General features: G+C 41.9%; 1 protein-coding gene and 1 long non-coding RNA gene across 4 annotated transcripts in view; one reads left to right on the top strand and one right to left on the bottom strand.

Annotated features, from left to right (window-relative positions):
- TP73 (tumor protein p73) overlaps positions 1 to 21,942 on the top strand; it is a 174,176-nt gene that overhangs the window by 114,969 nt on the left and 37,265 nt on the right. The gene's annotated exons all lie outside the window — the stretch shown is intronic.
- On the bottom strand, positions 7,129 to 10,345 carry LOC141509256 (uncharacterized). The gene is made up of 4 exons (XR_012474622.1): positions 10,000 to 10,345; positions 8,494 to 8,570; positions 8,044 to 8,149; positions 7,129 to 7,224 (listed from the first exon to the last, which is right to left on the bottom strand). It is a non-coding gene; the product is annotated as an uncharacterized LOC141509256 (long non-coding RNA).

Raw genomic sequence — 21,942 nt, 5'->3', positions numbered from 1 at the left:
AGGTAAGGAATGCCTTGGGCTTGTTGTGCATTTTAGGGAGTGGCAAATCATTGAATCATTCCTAGTTGGCATACTTTTTCACTGTCTCAGTCAGGGCTAGGACCAGCTTCCCTTCACCTTCTTAGCATATCTAACTTGCCCCACATTGGGTTGGCATTTTATCTACCCAAACACCCTCCTCAGCTCTATTACCCTGAGAAAATTATCCTGGGCAAGCAGGAAAGGCTGTTGGAAGGAGAAATCACATAATATGTTATTCATTAATCAATCCAAAACTTTGTGGATGTGTCCCCATGCTAGCAGTAATGATAAAAATGGATAGAGCATTGACTTTGAAGCCAGTAAGGCTTGGAATGGAATCTTAACGCAGATACTTGCTTCCTACCTAGATGACTCTGGGCAAGCCATTTCACCTTTGTCTGCTGTGATTTCTTCATTTGAAAATGGGAATATTCATAGTATCTAATGCCATACAGTTACTGTGAGGTGTAAATGAGTTAATGGGAGGCAAAGAGTTTTATAGATATTAATGTGCTTAATATATAAAGAAAGGTACTAACTCCCTTCCTATCCTCCTCCATATTCCCACAAGTCTATTTCTACACCCTTTATTTTAATATTAGTAATTCTGTGTCAGTGTTTATTAAGTGTTTACTCTGTGTCTGTCACTGTCCTAAGCCCTGAAGAAACAATCCCCCTGGCCCTCACCATGATCAGACCATATCTAGAATATTGGGTTTATTTCGGATATTTGGAAATCCAGTTCTTTATTTCCACTGCACAAGGGATGAAGGTAACCGATTAAACCCTGCATTTCGAAAAAGTTGATTCAGAAATCTTTTTGAAAAGAATGCTTTTAGGACAGCCAGGTGTCAAAGAGGAGAGAACAGCAGTGATGGAGTCAGGGACCTGAGTTCAAATGTGAACTCAGATACTTGATACTTACTAGGCAATCACTTAATTGAGAGAGAGAGACAGACAGAGAGAGAGAGAGAGAGAGAGAGAGAGAGAGAGAGAGAGAGAGAGAGAGAGAGAGAGACAGAGACAGAGACAGAGAGAGAGAGAGACACAGAGAGAGAGACACAGAGAGAGAGACACAGAGAGAGAGAGACAGACAGACAGAAATAGAGAGAGAATCAGAGAGAGACAGACAGACAGAGACAGACAGAGGGAAAGCACATGTGAAAAGGAAAGAATAGTGAACACACTAATTGTCTTCAAGTATTTGAAGGGTTTTCATTTGAAACAAGATCAGCCTTGGGCAGCTTGGCCCCAGTGAGCTTAGAAGTAGAAGGTGAGTGAGGAGTGGGTGTTTTAATAAAACATAATATAGCAAACAATGAAAACCGTCCAACATGAAATGGACTATCCTGCAGGATAGGAGGTGGACTTGTCTCCTTGAGGTCTTCAAGCAAAAACTGGATGGCTGTTCACCAGAGAGGTTGAAGAAGGGATTCCTGTTCAGGTGTGATTGGTCTTGACGTCTTTTGACAATCCTTTCCACTGGGCTTATGTGCTTTATGTAGCTGCCTGTGGTATCTCACATGATTTCTTGGGACATGGGTCTTGCATGAATTCATCATATTGTCCCATTTTATAGATTAGGAAATTGAGATTCGGAGGTGAAATAATGATGAGGATAATAATAGCTATTTTCCTAGTGTTTTTCCTGTGCTTAGCATTGTCCTGAGAGCTTCACAAACCTAGCCAAGGTCAATCAGGTAATAACTGTAAAAGTTGGGAGTCTAACCCAGGCTTTCTGATACCAGATTAAATTCTCTCTCCTTGCCACTTTATTGTGAAGTCTTCATCCCATGAAGTGACATTTGTACTGAACTGTGAAGAATGAAGAGGTCAATGACATTCCAGACAGGAGACTGCCATGAACAAGGGTGTGGAGGCAGGAAAATAGAAGGTGTGTTTGTGGACTGTGAGTCGTCCAGGATGCTGGGGGTGGTGGGAAAGAGTCTGGAAAGGCAGGCTGGGGCAGAATTGTAGAGATGCTTTGGATGCCAGGGGACAGAAGGGAAGCGCCAGAAAGAGGGATCACTCATTCTAGAATCTTCTTGGCTCGTCTTTCCTGTGTTGACTATATTTACATCCATACCAGATAAATGTAAAAGTAAGCTGAAATGGGTGCAGTAGAGAGAGAGGATTAGAGGTAGGAGAGCTGTCATCTAACTTTGGCTCTGAAATGACCTTACTGCATGACCCTGGGAACATCACCTTCCATCACTGAGACTTGGTTTCTGAATTTTTTCAATGAGAATGTTGGATTAAACCAGAGGTTCCTAATCTCATGTTTCACAGACCCCTTTGACAAATCTGGTGAGGCCTATGGATCTCTTCTCAGAGATATACATTTTAAATGTATAAAATATAGTACATAGGATGACAAAGAAAACCAAACAGTTATCCAAATCTTTTTTATTCATTTTAACTTAAATACAAAACAGAAAAGAAAAAGAAATTTAAATGGCCAAGTGCACCCCGGACTAAAGTATCTCTTTAAGATTCTTTCCAAATCATTCCTTATGATCTTTGGCCCTTCCCTATTCTGATACATTCAGTTTTCCAAGTTCTTTTCTAAGTCAGACATTCTTGGTGTTGGTTCTTCTCAGCCCCAATGTTCTATACTCTATAGTCTCTTTCTGGGCTAACATGTTCCCTCCGGCTCTGATACTTGATGATCTCACAAGCCTATGGTTTCTTTAGTATGTCCGTTCCATCACTACTTGGCGTCTCTCTTCATCTCTTCCCTCTTCATTAATTTCATTTCACTCATTGTATTGGTGGTGTACATAGGTCTCACATGTATAGTCTGGAGCATAATCACTCCTAAGACAGGTCATCCCTGCCTTAACTTGATTTTGCATTCTGTGAGTCCCCTGGCACTGGTCCTCCTCAGCTTCTAGGTCCATACCTAGATGGCACATGGCTGACATTGATGGATGGAGAGAATAAGGAAGTTAAGAGAAGTATTCAGGTCTCCTGACCAATCAGGGTATTTGGAAAGACCCCAGATGAAGAGCCTCCCTTACCTTAAAAGACAAATGGAGCCACTGCAGGGACTTTGAACACATCTACACACACACACACACACACACACACAGACTTAGACCCATACACGTACATACAACCTGCCCTCGAAGTGGTCTAAAATGTTCCTTAAAAATCATTTTTTAAACCCCCCAACAACAACAACAACAAAACCCTATCCCAATACAGCTCACATGTCTTCCAGAATTTGTTGTAACAGATTCACCCAAGCTGGTTAACGGTATTTGCGGTTTGCAAGATGCTACATGTCCAAGGAAAATGACAGACAAGTTATTATCACCTCTCCACCGCTTGCCTGTCCCAACCTGTACTGTGACAGGGTACCGCAGCTGCCTCTAAGGGAGTACAAGAAAATTAACAGCCCTAGGCCCCACCATCCTTCCTCCCTCCTCCCTCCTTTCTCCCCATCCCTTCTCCCTTTCCCTATCCCCATTTATTTTCTCTGGGTCTTTTCTATTTCTCTTAATCTGTCTCTTCCCACCCACCCCAGCTCTCTTTCCAGGATGGTGCCTCTATTGAGTAGTGTTGGTTGCAGTAGGGAATATGTCTTGGATAAGATGACAAAAGGGGCAGAGGGGAGAGAGCTAGGGGCAAGGAGGGAGAGGAAGAGTGGGGGTAGGGAGGGAACAAAAGTAATTGTTTGGACAAATCATTTCCTTCAAGGTAGAATAAAAACTTGGAGATTCAATGATCCTGTTGCAGACAAGTCTAGACGATTCTGTGTCAACAGTTGAAGATAAATCAGATTTTATCAGCTAGGAATCTGTTGAAACACATCCATGTAGCGGTTCTAGAAAAGGAGGAGGGAGAGAGAGATTATGAGGGAGGGGAGAGAGAGAGAAACAAAGAGAAGGGAATGAGGGACAGAGAGTGAGCAGGAGACATGAAAGACAGAGAAAGGGGGAATGGGACAGAAAGAACAAACCACAAAGGAGATGGGAGAGGAAGAGAGGTTGTGAGAGAGCACAAGACATCATAAGGGACACAGAACAAAAGATAAAGGAAATATTGAGAGAGAGGGATCATTCATATGAGACACAGAGTGAGAGTAAGAGATTATGCCAGGGTCATGCAAAAGCAGAAAAAGAGATACTAAGAGTGAAGCAGAAGATTTAGGAGACAGTGCGAAGCAGAGAAAGAGTCATAGAGAAGGAGAGATCAGTTAGGCAACCAACAAGCATTTATTATGTGCTTACTGCATATCAGGAACTGTATCTGGAGATAGAAATGGAGGCTGGAGAGAGAAATACAGTAAATGAAACAACACTTGCTTACCCTCTAATAGGAGAGTTAAAAGGGACATATATCAAATATAGAGTGAGGGAGAGAGGGAGGTAGAATGAGAGTAAAAAGGAGACAGGGAAGCAAAAAAGGAAAGGGGGGAAGGAAGAGAGGAGGGAGTGAGAGAAAAAGAGGAGAGAGAGAGAGTAGGGAGAGAGAGAAAGAGAAAAAAGAAACAGGAGAAAAAGAGGGAAGGCAGACAAAGAGAGAGAGTGAGATTGAGATTTATTTAAAAAAGAGAGGGAGAGGGGCGGCTAGGTGGCTCAGTGGATAAAGCACTGGCCCTGGAGTCAGGAGTAGCTGGGTTCAAATCTGATCTCAGACACTTAATAATTACCTAGCTGTGTGGCCTTGGGCAAGCTACTTAACTCCATTTGCCTTGCAAAAACCTAAAAATTTAATTAATTAATTAATTAAAAAGAGAGGGAGAAAGAGAGCTCAAGAAGGGGGGAAGACATAGGGAAAGAAAGAGAGGAGAAAAATATTGAGAAAGACCAATAAAGACACAGAAAGAAAAACAACTTTCTCTTGGCTTTTCCCATTAAATAGTAAGACAGATTTTCATTCCTAAAATCTGAATTCTAAACAAAAACCTAATCCCTCCCCATCCCCATGTCCTTCCTTTAGGAGGCTCAAAAAGAAGGGCTGAATCCAGAAAACCCAATCACGGTAGCCTTCCCTGGTGGTTTCTCAAGGATTAGTCTGGCAGATACAGAGCCAGGGACATTGCTCTTTCCAAGCAGAGTTGCCGGAAGGAAGATCTGGCTGGGGGGGATGCCTGAATCAGCCTGCCACTGGTATTTGGAATTTCCATGCTTTGCAGAGATTGCTTGTCCTTATTTTCCTTGGGCCTGGGTTCAAAGAGGAATACTGGCATACTATTCTCTCTCTCTAGAAACAGCTGCAGCATAGCTTCTAAGCATCTCTCTTAGGTGATGGGCCCCTTGCCCCACCCCCTGCCACCCACCCAGCCAAACACAAACCTAATTGTTGCATGACCATTTAGAGAGCAAAAGATCTGATTCACTTCAATCGGTATTCACCGAGCTCCTGTGATGAGCCAGCATTCCCCATGCTAGATGCTGGGTTTGCAGAGACAAAACCCAAACAACTCTGGACTCTCCTGGGGATTATATCTTAATGGGGTGTGTTTGATCCAACAGCCTCCCTCCTCTCCATTCTTCTTTAGGCCTTTGGGTATTTTGTAGTAAGACTCTTGGGAGTTTGGCCTCATATATTTTTCCATTTTCCCAGATGGGAGTAGGAGTGGATCAGGGTGCTGGAATCAGATTTTTAAGGTGGTGATTCAAATTGTAGTTGAAAAATCAAGGTCTTGGTAATATCCAGTCCCTCTTCCACATAACTCCCAAACTGATTTTTCTGGAATTATCTTGGATCATTGTATTCTTGAAAATAGCCAAATCATTCATAATTGATCATCTTAGCTCTAACTGTGTATTTTTGTTCTGGTTCTGCTCACTTCACTTTGCATCAGTTCATAGAATTCTTCCCAGGAACCCAAATTATATTGAAGGAAAACAACCCATAAAGAAGTGGCAGAAAGGCAGGGGAGGTGGGTGGCCAGAAGGCAGCCCATTGTGAAGATGAAGCAGACTGAAAAAGGGAAGCAGGGTTAAGTCAACAGTGTGACTAGGACTTCTGATGATATGGTGGTTCTCAAATTTTTCTCCCAAATGCAGAGAGCCTGTGTAGACCAATTCAAAGACAGGGTTGTAAATTTTATGGAATTAAGTGACCATAAGAATTTGGCTTAGAAACTAATAAAATAGTCAAGGCTCTTTTACTTCATGCTTTCTTGACTTTGGAAGGTTTAGGGTTAGATATATTAGAGATCTTCTAATTCAGGGATTGAGGATATTTTTCTGCCAAAGGCTGTTTGGATATTTATAACATCATTCAAGGGCTAGATTTGGTCAAACATTTACTTAATTCACACCTAAAAAGCTCCTAGATTTATTGAATTTCAAGTCCTACCTGTGAGACCCAATATGGGCCATAGGTTCAAGGTTCCCGGCCTCTTCACTAACTCAACCCTCTTATTTTACAGAGGAGAAAACTAGGACCCAGAGAGAGACATGACTTATCCAATGTCACACAGTTAAGAAGGATTCAAAGCCAGACCTCTCCGAATTTGGAGCTCTTTACACTACTCATAATGCTGACTTCACTTAGTATACAGAGGAACAGTGGCTAATAGACAAAATACCTAAGTTTCCACCAAATGCTTTTGTAGATCTTAGGGCTATTGGACCCATCCCCAGATAAGGGAATATTTAGGAATTGAACTGGGACCAATTATAATATGTTAAGACAGCTTTACTCTGCTATCTGAGACTTTGGCTTATGATATCTGCTTTCTGTACCTGAAGAGATAGGATTTTTTGCTAAGGAAATCTTTGTTAGACTTCTTGGAACCTGGGGAGATGAAGTGAACTTATGAACTGAGTGTCCCATGCATGGTGCAACAATCAGTATTCCTTGTTCCTGTACTTTATTCTACCAGAATCCCAATGTTCATTCAGAAGCCAGAGTAAAGTAAACTCCTTGAAGGCAAGGGAAGTATCCCTTCTGTTTTGATATTCCTAGTTCTTAGCACAATGCCTAGATTGTAGTAGGTAATATAAATGCTTGGTGAGTGATGATTCTATCCCCCAATCCCCCTGACATGGGGCTCTCCGACCTGCATGTACCAAGGACAGCTCCCTTGGACCATGGCCAACAGTTGGGTGGTGGTGTTATTTTTAAATCATTCTAACCTGTTTAACTGTTCCATTAGAGAAGGACCCAGAATCACAGGATGACACAATGTCAGTGTGGAAAGGATTGCAGAGATCGACCCGTTTAGAACCTCATGTTACAGACCTTTGTTTCGGAGTCATTGGTGTGAAGGGAAAGAAAATACAGGAAAATAGTTTTTCTACTGAGACAACATACCATAACATATATAAGCATTTTGTAAATCTTGTGTGTTTACATACACAAATGAAGATTCTAGTTTATAATAATAGATGATTAATGCTGTGATGTTTTATGGTTTCATGCCATATTATATTTTATTTGAGCCTCATGACATCCCTGCAAAGGATGCAATTATTTTTGCCCCTATTTTACAGATAGGGAAACTGAGGCTCAGTATAGAGAAAGAGTATGCCCCAAATTCATATTACTAGTAAGTGTCAGAGTTAGTATTTGAATCCAGATGTCTCATCTCCAGTCAAGTCTCCAAATTCCAGGCTTTTTTCATAATACCATCCCCTCCCTTTTTCTCCCCTCCTCTCCTTTTCCCTTCTCTCCATTTCCTTTCTCTTCTCTCCCCTCTTCTCTTTTTTCTCTTGTCCCTTCCTCTTTTCTCCTTCCCTCCTCTCCTTTTTTTCCATTTGCCTCTCCTTTCTCTTATCTCCTCTTTTCTTCTCTCTCCTTCCTTCCTCCTTTCCCCTCCTTTCTTTTCCCCTCCCCTCTCCTTTTCCCTCCTTTCTTCTCCATTCCCTTCACTTTTCTTCTCTTCACTTTTTTACTCCCAAGCTAAACAAGTCCAATTTAAATCAGACAAGGACTATCCCTTGTCTAGATTTTTAGAAATTGCTCTCTATTTGGCAGTCAGTTAACAGGGATGATAGCCAATCTCAAAAATCTCAGGGCTCCTTGGAAGTTTCGCCATTCTGGGAAAAGCTTGATTCATACCTTTCCTAGTGCAATTACAAGAAATCTTTTGGAATTTTTTAGGGTACATGGAAAGCTTCACAAATTGCTCAGACTCCATTATCAGCATGGAATGTGGACACCTAAACTAAAAGCAAAAAAATAAAAAGGAATCCAAAATAAATAAATGAATAAATAAATGGATGAAGATAGATGGATGAATAACTGAGAAAATAAAAAAAGATGGATGAATGAATAGATAGATAGACAGATGGATAGATAGGAGTGTTATTCCTATTGTCCAGTTCAGAATACTGAACTGTTGGGAATAAGTCTTCAATGAAGTTCTGCAGCTTTTTCTTCATTGACATTGTTCTGATGCTTAGAGACCCTTATGCCAACCAACCATAAATTTTATGCTCCCACAAAGCCCTTTTTCAAATTAAATAAATAAATAAATAAATCAGTGCTCAATGAAAGGAAGCTACTCACCTGGGTTCAAATCCGGTCTCAGACACTTAATAGTTCCTTAGCTGTGTGACCTTAAGCAAGTCACTTAACCCCATTGTCTTGCAAAAAGAAAAGAAAAGAAAAAAATCTTAGTATCCTAGATTACTAGTGTCAGACTCATAGAGAAATGGGCTCTGCTACAAAACCCATGTATAAGGCTACTTGCTGGTCATATATTGACTTAGAAAACCATAAATTAACATTATCTGTGTTCTATGGTATTTTTCTTTATTTTATTAAATATTTCCCAATCACATTTTAATCTGATTTGGGCTATACTTGCTAGTATTACAGCCCATGAACTGGGGGTCTCCTGCTTCCTTGATAAGCAGCTCTACAAAACTATATGAATATAGATATAGAAATGTAGATATAGATATAGATTAGATATATAGATATGGATATGGTTATGGATATAGACATAGATATGTGTCTACATGTGTATATATGTTTAGGTAGATTTGTGTGGTGGATCTAATAAACACACACATACAACACGTGCATATGTATGTTTCTTTGTGTGTCTTAACATGTATGTGCACATACAGTACACATGCACACATATATGCATGTGTGTATATGATGTATAGATGTGAAATGAGGAAGCAGCTAGGTGGTGCCATCTTCCTGCATTCAAATCTTGTCTCAAACACTGACTATGTGACCTTGATCAAGTCACTTTATTCTATTTGTCTCAGTATGCTCATCCATAAAATGAGTTACAGAAGGAAATGATAAATCACTCCTGTATCTTTGCTAAGAAAATCCCAAATGGGAGCATGAAGAGTCAGACATGAGGAAAACGACTGAACAATAACAACATATCTGTGCAACCATATCACAGCATAAAATTGTGTTTTTGTTTGGTTTGTTTTGGGTTGTTTCCAAATCTTTGTGACCCCATTTGAGATTTTCTTGGCAAAGACATTGAACTGGTTTGCCATTTCTTTCTCCAGTTCATTTTACAGATGAGGAAACTGAGGCAAATAGAATGAAGTGGCTTGTCTAGGATCAAATAGCCAGTAAGTATTTGAAGGTAAATTTGAACTCTGGATTTCAGACTTGGTATTCTATCTACTTTACCATCTAGTTGCCTGATATAATGTTATGTAACTCTATAAGAGATATGAGATATAGGCAATTCTGAACTACAGAGAGGATGGTGATCTGCACTGATTAGAGTTTCCTTGTCTGGAAACTCCTTGTCTTGGTGAAATCACATTATTATGAGACTATCTGACTAGAAATGCCCAACTCTTGTGTGGGTCAGGTCAAGAAACAGAACAAAGGATGATACAAAGACCAGACCCTCTTGTCTCCATTGGAGATAGACTGGGAGAGACTAGGGGAAAGTGGGGGGGAGAGAAAATGGGGGCCAAGGTATGGAGGAAAGGCCAGGTCGGGGGGAGGGCAGTAGTGGTAGCTGGGGTCACAAGGAAGAAGAATGTGACCCAGCTCATGCCACCTACCCCCCCACTCTCAGGTTACCTGGGCAGCCCAGCAGAATGGATGCTCTTGATAGGGGATCTTTGAAGATGATCCTGGCATTGTTGAGACATGATAAGGTGATGGTAGAAGGCATGCCTGTGCGGGATGGCGGCGTTTCTCCCCGCAGGCAATCCTGCTGCTATTTAACAGAGACTTAGCCGTGTCATAACATGGTATAATGAGAGAATTTGTTACCAAAGGACTCACCACAATGGCCTCCTCTTCCAGGGCCGTTTTATTTCCCAGGCATGTTGGGGGCTGCCCGGGAATGTGGACATGAAAGGCTTCTCAGACAGGAGCTGTCAGCATGTTAACACCTGGCCCAAACATCACTCTCCCCCCCATCCGCTGCATAACCTGATAATGGGCTTTGCCCTGGTGCCCCCATAGGCGGTAAGCCATTACGACAGCTGGCTGGGTTGAAATCACCCATCTATGAGGTCAGCAGCCTGGATGACTTCCTGTCCTATCAGAACTTGCCCACTCCCTGAGGGATCTTTAGGCAAGACCCTCCTCCCTCTCTGGACCTCAGTTTCCTCATCCATTTAAAGTGAGGAAGATGGACTAGATTCTCTCTCTAAGCTCATTCCTTGGGTTCTAGAGCTAAAGATGCAAAGGATTTCAGAAGAAAGCTAGTTGAAACCCCTTCATTTTACAAATCATAGCTTTGGGACGGGAAAAGACCTCAAGGACATCTTTCCTTTCATTGAGGCTTAGAAAAGGAAATGATTTGTTCAAGGTCACTCAGGTCATCAGTTGGCAAGTAAGACCAGGAATAGATCTCCCGACTCCAGGGTATCTTGTTGACTTTGTGTTTTGTTTGCTTGGTTGTTTTTGATATTTCCTTCATATTAGAAACTGCCTCTGTCAATCCAGATTGATTGACAAATACTCTGCAACTTAGGATCCAAAAAGATCCTTGGGGCATCAAGAGTTTAAATGAGTTGCTCGACATCATACAGCCAAGATGAGTCAAGGGCAGACTCATAGGATATTAGATTTAGAGCTGGAAGGAATTGTAGGGGTCATTGAATTCAAAACCCTGCACTTTTACGGGTGAAGAAGATGAGCCTGAGATGAGTTTAGTGATTTGCCCAAGTCAAACGACTAGTAAGTGTCAGAGGCAGGATCTGAACCAGGTCTTCCTGATGCCAAAGACCATGCTCTTCTCAACTATGCCCTTTTGTCTCTCCTTAATTGTTAAACTGTCTTTTCTGTTTTCCCATTTTTTTGTAGTTGTTGTTTAGTTGTTTCAGTAGGATCCGACTCTTCCTGACCCCATTTGATGTTTTCTTGGCAAAGATGATCAAGTGTTTTGCCTTTTCTTTATCCATTACCAGATAGAAACTGAGACAAACAGGGTGAAGTTGACTATCCCAGGGTCACATAGCTAGGAAGTACCTCAGGCTGGATTTGAACTCAGGAAGATGAAGCTTCCAACCTTCAGGTCCAGAACTTAGTACACTATGGTGCCACCTACCATCCTTATGCCTTTACTCCATTTCTCCATTTTAGACTTTAAACTTATTGAGAGTTGGTGGTTTTATAAATTTTTCCTTCCATCCTTAGAGGGGAGGTGGCCTATGGAAAAGTGATCTTCTGCCTCCCTACCCCTTATGCTCACAGTAAGTAGCTATCTTCATGAGGACTGTCCACCAGCTTTCTGACTAAGCTAGAGTCAGGTCTTGGATCTGAGGCTGCTGACTCAACAACAGAGGTGGCCCAGAGTGTGGGCTGGAGGAGGGCACACTTCCTAGGGAGCCCCCTCCCTGGTTGCTGGGTAATCACAACCCCTATTCCATCTTGGAAACTTATCCCTAGAAACTATCACCCTTTGTTATCATCCAGCCCATATCTCCTGAGCATGGATTGTGTGAAGATCTGGAGTCTAACCTAGGGGAGATAAGATGCATTAGAGCTTGGGCTCTGGCATGAGGAGGCTTCCTACCTCTGCTGCAGACTACTGTATGATATTTATTTCATACTTCTGATTATCTTTGATTTTATGTTAATTTTTTATGAGACAATTGGAGTTAAGTGACTTGCCCAGGGTCATACAGCTAATGTCTAAGGTCGGATTTGAACTCAGGTTCTCCCAACTCTAGGGCTGGTGCACTAGCTATTTCAATACCTAGTTGCCCTTCATTATGGTTTAATTTCTTTTGGAAAAAAAAATCTTTTTTTTAATCTAGCATTTATTTTCTCTTTTTCCTATCTCCATTGAGGAAGGGGGGAAAAAGGACCAAACCCTTGTAACAAATGGACATAGTTAAGCAATATAAACCAAGCTTTACTCCATTGGCCCTCTACCTCCTCTCCCCATAGAATCAGCTTGGAGGAATGGATAGAGGACTGGACCCTTAGCTGTGAGACCCTGTGCAAGTCACCTAGCCTCATTGTCCCTCAGTTTCCTCATCTGTAAAACAAAATTATAATAGTAGAATCTGTTTCAGAGAAGTTATAAGAATCAGATGCAATAATATGTTTAAGGCGTTTTGTAAATCTTAAATATACTTTAGTCATCATTATCATTATTACTTACAAAATTATTCCTTCTAACAAAGAATTTTTTTAAAAAAGGAAAAAAGCAGCTCTATAGAACCAACTAACATATCAGTTGTGTCTGATAGTATGCTCAGTCTTCCATCCCCATAGTTCCCAACTTTGTCAAGTGGAAAAGGGAGAGAAAAAATTTTTTAGCTGTATGACCTTTTAGAAAGAAGATAAAGGAAGTGTCTTTTCTCAGTTCTTCTCTGATGCCCAACTTGGTCATTATTAATTACTGTGTATGCTTTAACTGATCACTTTTCTCCCTTCTTTGGTTCTCAGATTTCTCATTATAACAAGAGGGTACAACTATAGAACATCTAAGGTCAGCTTCATCTCTGATGTTTTACAATTCCACCAACCTTTCATCAGAATGGAAGCTCTATGAGGGCAGGAACTGTTTCACTGGTCCTCATATTCTCAGTGTTTAGCACCTGGAACAACCCTAATAAATGCTTTCTAGTTGATTGACTTGTAGAGTGAGAGGTGGTTAATTCAAGTATTATGACTATGATTCCCATTTTACGATGGGAAAATTGGGGCTCAGTTGATGTGACTTGTGCCTAGTTACACAACTGCTAAGTGTGCCCTGAAATGTTGATTTACTTCTTTGACAGGAACTGTTGTTTGTCCTTCCTTCTTGAAGAAGACCATGACATCAAGGGAGGTGATGCCATGATGAGCACGTGAATTGGATTTGAGTGAGGGGGTGTTGTGCTAAATCCCCAGCCCCACTTTCTCCTCCAGAGCCATCTGAGTCCAGTGGCCAGATATGGATCACAAATTCTAAAGATGACCCTGGATGCAAAGCAATCAGGGTTAAGTGACTTGCCCAAGGTCACACAGCTAGTAAGTGGCAAGTATCTGAGACCAAATTTGAATTCAGGTCCTCCTGACTCTAGGTCTGGCACCACCTAACTACTTCAAATCCTGTTCCCCAAACCCTTGAAATAACTCAGTCACTCTTTTGGTCTTAGTATCCTTATTTTATAATACTAATCTGGGTCTCAGTTTCCTCATCTGTAAAATGAGTGAGGGGATTAGACTAGCTGATTTATAAGACTCTTTCCACCCATGACTCCAGTAAGTGAAGGTTTAAGATGCTGTCAGTTCTTAACATTTCTGGACACACTTTTTAGCTATGTGACCCTGTCATGGTCATTTCCTTTAGCCTCAGGGAAGTCACGTAGCAGTTCAGAACCTCAATCTCCTCTTTTGTAGAATGGAAGAAGGAATTGGGTGGAAGGCCTCATAGGGTGAAACAGAGCATCTGCTAAGAGTAAAATTCTGCTATTCAGTTCAGTCAACATATATGAAGTTTATGGTAGAATGTAAGCTCCTTGGGGGCAGGGGCTATTTTGAATTTTCTTTGCATACCCATAATAGTACTATGTGCTATTCAATATTTTCTGCATTGCTTTATTTTTCAGATAGACTCACTAAGTAGTAGGAATTCAGTGACAAACTTGTGACCTTCCTGTCTTCATGGAGTTTCTGTTTTATTCGGGGGTGGGGGGGAGATGAAATATGTATGGAGCTCAAGGCAGGTTGAGGTAAAGAGAGTTGTCTCTGGGAAGGTCTCACAGATCTGGTGGCGGCTAGGGTTAGCCTTGGAAGAGAGCTAAGAGGTCTAAGAGGTAGCAGAGAGGAGTGAGTGAACTCCAGACAGGGGACGGGGTATAGAAAATGCAAAACCTTGAGACTGTCAAATTCTAGGAACATGAAGCAAACCCCTTGGCTAGAACCTTGAGTGAGTGAAAGGGAATAATGTGAAAACAGGGGGACGGCATAAACTGGATTCAGATTTTGGAAGGTCTTACAGTTTCCTTGTTCACAAAATCATTGTATTGTTGGCAGTGATGGTGAGAAAGGAACCTTTTCTCCCTCTACCTACCTGAGGCTCTGTAGGAGTAAGAAAGACCTCAGGCAATGTATAGAAATGTCCTAGGGGCAGCTAGGTGGCAAAGTGAATAGAGCACCAGCCCTGGAGTCAGGAGGTCCTGAGTTCAAATGTGACCTCAGACACTTACTAATTGCCTAGCTGTGTGACCTTGGGCAAGTCACTTAAAAATCTAAATAAAAAAAGAAAGAGATGTCCTAAAAGGACTTCCAGTAATTAGTCAGTCAGTCTATTTGTAATTAGTCAATCAATCCACAATCATTTTTAAGCAATTAGGAGATCCTAGATTCTGAAGGTAGTAATGAAGGCAAAATTTTCCCTGCTCTCAAGGAGGCTTATGTTTTAAATGGGAAGACAGTAGGTGCCTATACAGGGAGTATTAGGTCACCTTAGATGGGACAGACTTAGTGTAGAGGGACAGATTGGGAGGAAGGAGACTTGGATTCCTATATAAGGTTGGAATTGAGATGTCAAAGGAAGGCAGAGAATCCAAGAGGCTGGCGGGGAAGAGAGAACATTCTAGGCATGGGAGATAGCTAGTTCAAAGGACTAGAGATGAGATGTCAGTAAAGTAAAATGAAAGAAAGAGACTACAGAGTGAGTATTTGCAGGGGAATACTCTATATTAAAGTTGGAAAAACAGACTGGGGCCAGGTCACAAAGGGTTTTCAATGCTCAGTGGAGCATTTGCACTGGATCCTAGAGGCAATGGGAAGACACTGGAGTTTATTGAGTTGGGAGAGATCTGATCAGACAGATTTTATCTTTATGAAAATTACTTTGGCCATGGAGTAGAGAGAGACTTGAGGTGGGGATTCATTCATTGTATGTAGGAAAACATAGGATGAGCTTTTATATCAGGTTCACAGACTCTCAAAATGTTAAGGGACCTCAATGGCCATCCATTCATTCCAACTCCTGTTTGAACAAGAGTCCTCACTATTCCAATACTGGGCAGGGAGTCATCCAGCCTTTGAAGATCTCCCATGGCATTTCACTTTTTAACCTTACCTCTTGAGTCTTGGAGTAAGGGGTGACCACCCATTCCACACCTGGGAATTATAGTTATTAGGAAGTTTTTCTTTATTCATATCTTCTTGGACCTGGACAGTCTCTTCAGCACTGTAGATCACAACCCATCCTGTGTGACTCTTGTTTGGGCCTTCCCCAAGTTCCCCAAAGGGGGTCCACCTAAGGTTCTGGGGGTCTTCATCTGTTTCTCAAAACCAGAATAATGCACCAAGATTTCATTATTTATCTCTCCCATTCACAACTAGACAATCTTACATTGTCCCCTTTGTACCTTCCACAGCTTGCTCCACATTCTACTTTATGAGGTCAAGCAGAATTGTTCAAAGTCCTTCCAAGGAGCAGCTAGGTACAGTGGATAGAGCCCAGGGCCTGGAGTTAGGCAGACCTCGACTTCAAATCTGGCCTCAGACACTTAATAATTACCTAATGGTGTGACCTTGGACAAGTCAGTTAATCCCCCATTGCAAAAAAAAAAAAGCTCTTCTTTCCATATGAGGCTGAATGTTGTAATGGAAAGAGTAACCAGCTTTGCCATCAGTGATCCTGGGTTCAGATTTGGACTCTTTCATTTCATTTTATTTCTGGCTCTGTGGTCTTGTGAGCAAGTCATTTAACCTTTGGGCCTTAGTCCTCTCTAAAAATGAGGAATATTGGACTAAATGGCCACTTCAGTCTCTTCTATCACTGGCTGTGGGTATATATGAAAACACTTAGAATCCCTCTCCCTCTCTTTCCTCACCCCCACTTCCACCAAATATCCTCATCTGCAGAACCCAAATTCTCTTCCTTCCTCTAATCTTCATGTGGTAGGATCTTGAGGCTTTCTTGCCCTCCTGTGGACACTGGCTTAATAATTACCTTCTTAATTAATCATCTAATCATCTCAGTGGAAAGGGTTTTAGAGCAGTAGGCAGGAAGACTTGAGATTTAATCCTGCCTTAATCCTTTAGTAGCTGTGTGATCTTGGAGTCACTTCACATTTCTCAACCTCGGTTTCCTCATCCACAAAATGGGGGTAAATAACAGCCTCTCCCTCTGGGGGTTGTTAGGTATCTCTAATAAGATAATGTATGTAAATACTTTGCTAGCCTTAAAACTCTATATATCAAGTCATTAGTATTCCTCAGAACACAATCTAGTCTTGGGTACAGGGACTAAGATCTAAATATTTACCAGAGTGGACCACAGGCCTTTCTGTTTGTCTGTCATCTAGTTCAAAGCCCTCATTTTACAGATAAGGAAACTGAGGGCCAGAAAGGTCCAGCAACTCCCCACAGTCACAAAGGATATTAAGGAGCAGAGTTGTGATATGAACTTGGGTTCTCTGATTTCCCAATCCAGTATTCTTTCCACTCTGCTCTTGTGCCAACAAAGAGGTTGCCCCTTCTCTATCCATGAACTTCTGAAAACATGGAGAAAGGGGCACCACTGGTGATGTATCCACAGGCTTGGAAAAAAAACCTGAAAAAGTTAAAATGATTTGGGGAGCAGAGAAGCTACTCTGAGAGCCTATGGTGGGGTAGATAGGAGAATAAGCAGGCAGCTGAAATTAGTGTTGATGGAGGCACCAAGTAGCTGAGCTCACCTGTGGCCTCCTTGGCTGCCAAGTAGCAAAACCCAGGTCCTTTTTCCTGGAACTCTTCAGGTTTTTCAGAATCCTGCCAAGTGACTCACAGCAGGCTGTGCCTTTGGCCAGAGAGTCAGCAGCCATCAGAGCATCTCAAGTCTCTGCCCCCTTGTGCTGCCCACCACTTGTCCTGGGGTATGCACCAAATGGAGGTCCTCTAAGGATTGAGGCCTTCCATTTAGCCCAAGCAAGGGAATGAACGTTTCTGTTTAATTCTATAAACCTCCCACTGTCCTCTGCACAGCTGTCAAACTGATATCACACAAGCATGGATCCAACGAAATCACTCCCTAGCTCAGAAATTTCGCTGGCTTTTCATTGTCTCTAGGATGAAATATAGACTTTTCTATTAGGCACTTGAATCTTTTCATGGTTTAAATCCAACTTACCCTTTAAGGCTTGTTACATAAGACTCGCCTTCATCCTTCTATTCTACTCCCATTAGAGTATAGGCTCCTTGAAGGTAGGGATTGTCTTTTGTCTTTTGTTTTTTGCATCCTCAGCACAAAGCTTAATAAATGTTTATTGTTTGTTAGGTTTGTGCTCCAGCCAATGGTACTACGTGATATTTTCCCCTTTATACAACTTGCCATCTCCCTCTTCCATGCTTTTGCACAGGCTTTCCCCCATGGCAGAAATTCCCTCTCCTCACTTTCATCTCTTAGAATTTTGAAGCTTCTCCTGTCATCTGTCTATTGGGTATCTCTGATGTTCAAGGCCCTCACTGGTATTACACAGAAAGAATCCAGATGGGGAGACCTCCTACCCTGGAGATGAGAGCACAGGTTAATGTCTATCAACTCTCTATGATACAAGGGAGGGAAGCTAGTATAGAATCAGAGAGGGGCAAAGGAAGGCACTTTAAAGACTATCTAGCCCATCCCCAGGCTCTGCTCTCAAAGAGCCTAGAATCTAATGAATGATGGGATCCCTTCCCAGGAAAAGAAGGCACAGGTTAACGTATCAAATTGCCATGATTCAAGGGATTGGTTGTTGTGTTTAAGGGATGAGAGTGGCAGCTTTGTCATTGTGAATTCTATAACACGTTAAAGAATTATTTCCAAGTGATTCGGAACTAGTATTCTCAATTGTTTCCTTGGGCAACCGTTGTTTTTCCAAATTTCTGCTACCCCCCCCAACAACCATTATCATTTTGACTTATACAGAACCATTCTGTCACCAGCCTTCTTGAGTCGGGGGATATGTTCCCAGTAGGATGACCCCAGCATTTCATGTCATAAATGGGAGAGTCACTTTCCCACGATCATAGACTGGGTTTACTGGCAGAACTGAGATTATAACTAATGTGTCTTGACTTGCTGTTGTTGAGTCATTGGTTGTGTCTGACTCTTTGTGACCCCATTGGGGTTTTCTTGGCAAAGATATGGGAGTGAGTTGCCATTCCCTTCTCTAGCTCATTTGACAGATGAGAAACTTGAAGCAAAAAAGGATTGTGACTTACCCAGGGTTACACAACTAGTAAGTGTCTGAGGATGGATTTGAACTCAGGACTTCCTGACTCCAGGCCCAGTGAGCTATCCATTGTGCCAAAAGCACCCTATACCTTCCCCTTTGATTGACAGTTTGGATGATTTATGACCAAAAAAATCTTCATATTGGTCATAATTTGGGGAGAGGGGAAGAAGAATTGATGGTCTCACAGGAGCTATGCTTAATGACTTAGCCCCAACCAACATGAATCATAGAACCCAAGAAATGGCTTGCTGACCATTCTTCCAATTGAAACCAGTCAATTGGTAGAAAGTACTTGCTTTGGAGGGTGTCATGCTTGCTTATTCTGTCTACATGGACAGGAGAAACCAGCACCCTGCCTTGGGAAGCTTAGGAGATGATGGACATTTACACAAAAAAATATAATCGTTTTAATTTGACCGTGGCCAAGCATATGGAAAAGGTCAAACCTTAGGAGGGAAGGATAATTGCTCCACAGCCAGATGGGACCTTAATAGTCCAAACACCACATGGTTAGAGTTCAGGAAACTAAGTCTTAATTAAGGTCATTTAACTTGTCAGTAGCAGATCCAGGATTTGGAGCTAAATGCTGAAACTCTAAACACAGAGAGCTCTTTAGGACACTTTCACCTGGAAGACCAGTTCGGACCAGTGCCAGGTAGTAGGGGATCTGAGAAGTCTATTCAAGGAGTCAGCTAGGCTATGAAGGAAGAGAAGAATTTCAAAAGGCAGAGCTGTAAGGGGGAGTATGCCCAGTAGCTGTAGGGGGGCGTATGCCCAGTACCTAGGACAGTGCCTGATTTTTTTTAATGGTTATTTGTTGAGTCATTGCATTCATGTCTGATTCTCTGTGACCTCATTGGAGTTTTCCAGGCAATACTGGACTGGTTTTCCATTTCTTCTCTAGCTCATTTTACAGATGAGGAATCGGAGGCAAACAAGGATAAGTGACTTGCCCAGGGACTCCCAGCTACTAAGTGTCTGAGGCCAGATTTGAACTTACAAGTCTTCTGACTCAACACCCAGTGCTCCATACAACATGGTACCATCTAGCGGCTCTGCCTGATCCACAGTGGACCTTAATAAATGAATTTAGTGCTGGACGACGTTAGTTTGCATCTCTCTTCCCAGTCCCTATAATTTGAAAATAGGGAAACTGAGATTCAATGAATTTAAGTGACTTAGGATCATAGACATGGAGCTAGAACTGGCCTTAGAGATCATTTAGTCCAAACTCCACTCACCTACCTATTTTGCAGATGAATAAACCAATGTCTTGTAGGATTGAGGGACAAAATCACGCAATGGCAGAGCTGGGATTTGAACTCAGGACTGATCCCAAAGCCAGGCTCTTGCTATTATCCTTTGCTTTCCTCCCCATCTCCACTCCCAGTCAGCCTTATAGTCATTGATTGTCTCTTCATCCTGCTTTCTGGTCCCAAAGGAGGGGGGGGGGCCTCCTATGTGAGATCCTTCCCTTGGGTTTCCCAGTTCCCACCTCAGTGCCTCCCTCTCTCCCCCCCTACACACACACACACACACACACACACACACACACACACACCAGGGCTGGGTTTCCTGTGGATCCCTGTGTTTACATTGATTGTAAGTCATGTCTCCGGTTCTTTCTTCAGAAAATGGAAATGCCTGGGAAGTCATAAAAAATAAGCTCTTTGGGGAGATAACAGCTGCTCCTGTTTGAATCCAGGGTAGATATTTGTACAAACAAAATTCCAAGGTGGTTTCAGAATCGTACCGAAAAAGATTAGATGCTGCCAGAAGGCTTAACATCACTGGCTGCTCCTTCCCGAGGCCTCCTCTGGAAGTCTTCCTGGATTAGTTAAGACCCAGATCAAACTCAGCATTCAGGAAAGGTTTATTGATTGAATGAATGATGCCAAGAGGGTCGTGCTTTGAGACAACTCAATCTATCAAGATAAGGTCATGATAAAAATTTTTTTAAGTGGATATAAAATAAATTAGCAAAAAATAAAATGAATAATAATAAAAATTCAACACTTGAGGGACAGAGAACATTTGACCCACAGCTCTCCCAACTGCAACCCAGTTTACAAATATTCAACAAAATAAAATGCATTAGAACACAGATAATGTTACATTTTAAAACTAAGCCAATCTGTAGCTGCCAGGATTATGAAGGGAGATTTAGTGACCTCCCTGGTTATTTGAGTTTGACCCCAGTGATATTGAGCATTGAAAGGCAAGTAATTTACCCAGGGTCAACCAGTCAGTATGTTATAGGGGCAGGATTTGAACTCAGGTCCTCCTAACTCCAGGGCTGCTGCTCCTTCTACTACACCAGGGATTAGAGCAGATGGAGCACTGACCCTGGAGTCAGGAGGATGGGAGTTCAAATCCAGCCTCAGACATTTGACTCTTACTAGCTGTGTGAACTTGGGCAAGTCAACTTCGATTGCCTTGCATTTAATCATCCTGATCCATATCTGGCCACTGGACCCAGAGGAGAAAGTGAGGCTGGTGACTTAGCACAGCCCCACCTCACTCATATCCAATTCATGTGCTTGTCATGGCATCACCTCCCTGATGTCATGGTCTTCTTCAGAAATGAAGGACAAACATTATTATAAGGGCAGATCTTCCTGGTTCTAAGATTAGCTTTTCTCCACTATAATACACTGTCTTTAATCTGAACAAATAGGAGCTGACATTTATTGGGGGGTTTTCAAAAGAATTTCTGGGTCCTGTATAAAAAGCTTCTCATCTGAGCCTTATCGTCTTCTGAGTAGAATGCCATAGGAAGATCTGAGTTCAAAGCAAATCTCAGTCACTTCTAGGTGTGTGACCTTGGAAATGTCATTTTACCTCTGTCTGCCTTGGTGTCCTGAACTTCAAATGGGGATCCATAATAGCACCTTAGGGACAGCTAGGAGGCACGGTGGATAGAGCACCAGCCCTGGAGTCAGGAGGACCTGAGTTCAAATCCACCCTCAGACATTTAATAATTACCTGGCTGTGTGACCTTGGACAAATCACTTAACGCATTGCCTTGCAAAAACCAATAATAGTAATAATAATAATAACAATAATAATAATAATAGTAATAATAATATTAGCACCTACCTTCCAGATTTGTTGTAAGGATCAGATAATATTTATAAAGAACTTAGCAGAGAGGCAAATAGTAGGTGCTTAATAAATACTTATTCCATTCCATTATTCCCATTATACAGAGGTGTAAAGACTATAATTCATTGCATCATACTGGAGCTTTGAAAGGTTAAGTGGGTCACCCAGGACTATATAACTAATAAAGATCAAAGGAGGATTTGAACCCAGTGCTTCCTAAGTCTTAAGTTTACTATCCTCTGGACTATATTGCTTT

This window comes from Macrotis lagotis, chromosome 1 (assembly GCF_037893015.1).
Source record: "Macrotis lagotis isolate mMagLag1 chromosome 1, bilby.v1.9.chrom.fasta, whole genome shotgun sequence".
Lineage (NCBI taxonomy): Eukaryota > Metazoa > Chordata > Mammalia > Peramelemorphia > Peramelidae > Macrotis > Macrotis lagotis.
The sequence above is the reverse complement of the archived record's forward strand: the minus strand, read 5'-3'. Positions and strand labels throughout refer to the sequence as shown.